This window comes from Narcine bancroftii, chromosome 5 (assembly GCF_036971445.1).
Source record: "Narcine bancroftii isolate sNarBan1 chromosome 5, sNarBan1.hap1, whole genome shotgun sequence".
Lineage (NCBI taxonomy): Eukaryota > Metazoa > Chordata > Chondrichthyes > Torpediniformes > Narcinidae > Narcine > Narcine bancroftii.
This window is the reverse complement of record NC_091473.1, coordinates 80,563,327-80,568,433: the sequence shown is the minus strand read 5'-3', so window position 1 is coordinate 80,568,433 and position 5,107 is coordinate 80,563,327. Positions and strand designations below refer to the sequence as shown.

The 5,107-nt window shown below is 41.9% G+C and overlaps 1 long non-coding RNA gene across 1 annotated transcript in view; it reads right to left on the bottom strand.

Annotated features, from left to right (window-relative positions):
- The window catches only part of LOC138762730 (uncharacterized), a 23,433-nt gene extending 18,684 nt beyond the window's left edge, over positions 1-4,749 (bottom strand). The window contains exon 1 of the long non-coding RNA XR_011357099.1: positions 4,662-4,749. This is a non-coding gene — a long non-coding RNA (uncharacterized lncRNA). The remainder of the gene's footprint in view (positions 1-4,661) is intronic.
- Positions 4,750-5,107: the final 358 nt, after the last annotated feature.

Sequence of the window (5,107 nt, the reverse complement as noted above, 5' to 3'; positions counted from 1 at the left end):
TGTTCCACAGATTCATGACCCTCTGGCTAAACAAATTTCTCCACATTTCTGTTTTAAATTGATGCCCTTTTATACTGAAATTGTGGCCTCTTGTCCTAGACTCCCCTACCATGTGAAACACTATTGCCTCATTCTACTCTGTCCAGGCCTGTCAGCATTTGAAATGCCTCGATGCGGTTTCCCCCTTCATCCTTCTGTACTCCCAACGAGTACATTCCAAGAGCCAACAAATGTTCCTCATATGTTAACCCTTTCATTCCTTGTATCTTCTCTGAACTCTCTCCAATACTAGCACATTCTTTCTCAAATAAGTACTCCAAGTGAAACACCCTATAGAGTCTCATCATTACATCCCTGCTTTTGTAGGCTATTCCTCTAGAAATGAATGCCAATTTTGCATTTGCTTTCTTCTCTGCCGACACAACCTGGAAGTTAAACTTTAGGGTATCCTGCACAAGGACTCCCAAGTCCCTTGGCACCTCAAAAATTTGAACTTTTCCCATCTAAATAATAAAGTTCCCATCTATTTCTTTTACCAAAGTGTATGAGTTCTCAACATTACATTTCATCTGCCATCTTTTTGCCCATTCTCCTAACCTATCCAAGTCTCTCTGCAGCCTTTCCGTGTCCTCAGTATCACCAGCTCTGCCACCTATTATGGTGTAATCTGCAAATTTATCTACAAAACCGGCTATCCCATCATCCAAATCATTTATATACAATGTAAAAAGAAGTGGCCCCAACACTGACCCTGTGGAACGCCACTAGTAACAGGTAACCAACCTGAATAGTATCCTCTTATTCCCACTCTCTGTTTCCTACCTATTAATCAATGCTCTACCCATGCTAGTATGCTTCCTGTAATTCCATGTGTGGTCATCTTGTTAAGCAGCCACATACGTGTCACCATCTAGAAAGCCTTTGAAAGTCCAAGTACACAATATCCACTGCTTCTCCCCTGTCCATCCTGTTATCTCCTCAAAATTGTAGTAGGTTTTTCAGACATGATCTTCCTTTAAGGAAACCATGCTGACTTGGACCTATCTTGTGAGGCTCATCTAGGTACTCTATAACCTCATCTTCGACAATTAATTCCAACATCTTCCCAACCAGCAAAGAGAGACTAATAGGTCCATAGTTTTCTTTCTACTGCCTCCTTTCCTTCTCAAACAGCAGAGTGACATTCACGATTCTCCAGTCATCTGGAACCATGCCAGATTCCATTGGTTCTTGGAAGATCATTACCAATGCCTCCACAATCTCTGCAGCAACCTCCTTCAGATCGGAGTCCATCCGATCCCAGAGTCATATCTACCCTTAGACCATTTTGCTTCCCAAGTCCCTTGCTCTTTTATGATCTTGGCAGCATTCACTTCACTTCCCAGAGACTCTTAAAAGTCTGGTAAGCTACTAATGTCTTCTACCATGAGGAATAATCCAAAATATTCATTCGGTTCCTCTGCCATCTTCTTGCCCCAAATAAAATTTCTCCAATCTCATTTTCTAACAGACCTTTGTCTACTCTTGTCTCTCGTTTGCTCTTTATATATTTAAAAAAGCTTTTAATATTCTCTTTGATATTATTTTCTAACCTCCTTTCATAATTCATTTTTTCCTTCCTAATCACTTTTTGAGCTGTCTTCTCTAAGTTTTTTTAAGTTTCCCAGTCCTCACTCTTCCCATTAATGTTTGCTTCCTTGTATGCCCTTTCTTTTGCTTTTATTTAGGCTTTAACTTCCCTCATCAGCCACAATTTTTCTCATTTTCCATTCACAAATTTTCTTTTTGGTATGTGCCTGACCTGCGCTTTCCTCATTTCTCACAGTAACTCCAGCCATTCCTGATCTGCTGCTTTCCTAATGTGCTTTTCCAATTGACTTTGGCCAGATCCTCTCTCATGCGACTGTAATTTCCTTTACTCCACTGAAATATCAAAACATCGGAGTCCAGCCTCTCCTTTTCAAATTTCAAAGTGAACTCAATCATATTCTGATCACTGCCTCCTCAGGGTCCCTTTACTTTAAGCTCTCTCTATCACTTCTGGTTCATTTGATAGCACCCAATCCAGAACAGTCGATCCCCTGGTGGGCTCATCAACAAGCTTCTCCAAAAAGCCATCCCATAGGCATTCCACAAACTCTCCCTCCTGGGATTCCAAGCTGACCTGACTTTCCAATCTATTTCCATGTTAAAATCCCCCATGATTATTGAAACGCTGTCCTTCTACGTGCCTTTTCTATTTCCAGTTGTATTTTGTAATCTACATCCTGGCTGCTGTTTGGAGACCTGTATATAACTGCCATTAGGCTCCTTTTACCTTTTTATCTCATCAAGCCACCTCCAGTTCCTTAACTCAACCCCTAAAGGATTCTACCTCTTCTGGTCCTATGTCACTTCTTTCCAATGATTAAATATTTTTGCTTACCCACAGATCCACGCCACCCCTTCTGCCTTCCTGCTTATCCTTCCGATACACCATTTATCCTTTTAATTCCCAATGACACCCATGGCTCAGTAATGGGCATAAAATCATACCCTCTAATCTGTAACTGTACTGCAAGATAATCCACCTTGTTTCTAATGCTGCGTACATTTAAGTATACATCTTTTAGACCAGTTTTTGTTTGTACTGTTACGAACCCAAAGGACCCCAAAACCCAGCAGCAATAGACATTCACCAAGACAAGTGGTTTTTAAAACAAAAGATATTTTTAATCAACTTCAAACATGAAAATAGAATCAAACTTTAACTTATCTCTATACTTATACTAAAATATACTCTATACTAACCCAAATTAACCCTCCTCTAATTCTAAGCGCACGTGTATGCACTGTGTGTGTAAATTCAAGAAAAGTTCTTTGATTCCAAGTTCAATCTCACTTCTCCTTCTTCCAAGTTCTCAGGATATGGGCAATTCTTACACTATGCACAGAATTCAATATGTATAAAGTTCACCAGGCTTTGGTGCTTGAAAGGTAAATGTTTACCGCTCAGGAAGATTCTTGTAGGGTTTGCAGTGAGATTTGTTGTTCCAGGAGTTCCACAACTGAGGTACCACCATTAGTCACCTCAAGGTCTCACTGATGAAACTTGTCCCATCAGAGTTTTCCAGATGGTAACCTTTTTCTTTCAGGTTATGACAGAGCTCCTTCTGTTCCTCTTATTCCAAGAGAAACATCAGACAGATAGCACTTCTAGCCATCCACTGCTTTTGGAACTTTTCATCAGTTCTTTCTGGATTGCACTGTGTCACACACACACCAGCTGAGAGGGCTTCTCTTCTCTTTCTCTCTCCAACTCTCCAACTGAAACTCCAGTGAAAAGCATGTGACTCTCACTTGCAAAACCCCCACCTTCTCCAGTAATCAACAGGAGTTCTTTCTTCTTCTCCCGTCTGTTGTTAGATCAACAAAACCTAGGAGTGACCTTCCTGTGCACTCTGGCAAAACCCTTGAAAAGAGCTTCCATCAGCCATCGTGTCTCCAGTTCCAAACAATCGTCATTCATTTTATGATGTCAGTTCAATTAACATCTACTTGTGAATGGTGCTTACATTCTCCAGAGATCTTCATTATTTCAAATAAGATCTGTTTTAAAATGTGTGTATGTATGTAACTTACTCTAAATCTTACAAATTCCCCAAAATATTATAGTCATTACAGTACTGTGTCTCCAGTTGCAATTTTGTCCCATCACCTCCTTGTCGTCCTCAATGCACCCTATCCTTGATTTATTTTTATTTGCCCTTCATCAGTTCTGGTTCCCACCCCTCTGCAAAATTAACTAAAATTTTCCTTAACAGCCATATTAAACCAGCCTGCCAGTATATTGGGCCACTTTGGGTTCAGATATATTCTATCCTTTTTGTATAGGTCATACTTTCCCCAAAAGAGCTCACAGTGATCCAAGAATCTAAAGCCCTGCCCTCTACACCAGTTTCTCAACCATGCATCTATCTGCCTGATCTCATTATTTTTGCCCTCACTAGCACATGGCACAGGCAATAATCCTGAGATGACCACCCTGGAGGTCCTGCTTCTCAGCTTCCTTCCTAATTCAGGTCACTTGTCTGAGAGCTTCTGGTACCATATAAGCCATTACTATCTGTTGCATGGTCGGGTGGTTGGTGACTAAAGTGACTCCCCACCAGGTCTGTCTGGTGCAGAAGGTGGCTAGACTCCTGCAGGATGAAAAACAAGACCTGTCAAAAGGCGGACAAACCCTCTCATAGGGTCAACAGCCATCTAGCAAACACATGCTGTGAAGCATGGAAAGGGCATCCCTTGCATCAAAGTGTGGACTGGCCATTCACTGCAACATGACTTCCCCAGGCATCTTGAACCTCACCTTGCTGCTGGATCTGGGAAGGGATGTTGGGAGGGTGGGTTTGGACTTTTGCAACCCCTAATCACCTAAATCCATTCACACACACACACTGTTCCTTTTTGAGGAGTGGGGTGCAAACCCCACAAACCGATTGAAAGGAACCATCATCATCCTATGGGATAGATAGCCAGAAGACGAAGAAATTCTTTGTAATCTCCCTTCAGGACCTCCTGACTTATCTTTCCTATGTCATTGGTACCAAATGTACCAAGACTTCTGGCAGTTCACCTTCTCTGCTCAGAATGTTTTGGACCTGATTGGAGACATTCCGTACCCTGGCATCTGGGGGCAACACATCATTCAGGTGTTTTTATCAGGACTGCAGAATCTCTTTTCCATCCTCCTCACTATAGAATCACAACTGCATGCTTCTTTACCTTCTGCATCACAATGCTAGACTCATTGTCAGTCACTCTGATTGTCCTCTGTCAGGTCAGGTCATCCTCAGTAATGCTATTTAGGACAATATACAAGTTGACGAAGGGGATGGCCACAGAGGTGGTCTCTACTAACTCCTGTCTATTATATCTTCACTCTCCTTAATGAGCAGTCGGTCATCAAGCCACACCTCCAGTTCCTTAACATGGTCCCTAAGGAGCTGCATCTGGCACAGATGTAGGCACCGGAGAGGCTTGGAGCTTCCCATGGACCTCACATTCAACACTCATAACAGAGCACTATCCCTACAGACATACTGCCTAGTCTATAAACAGTTTAATA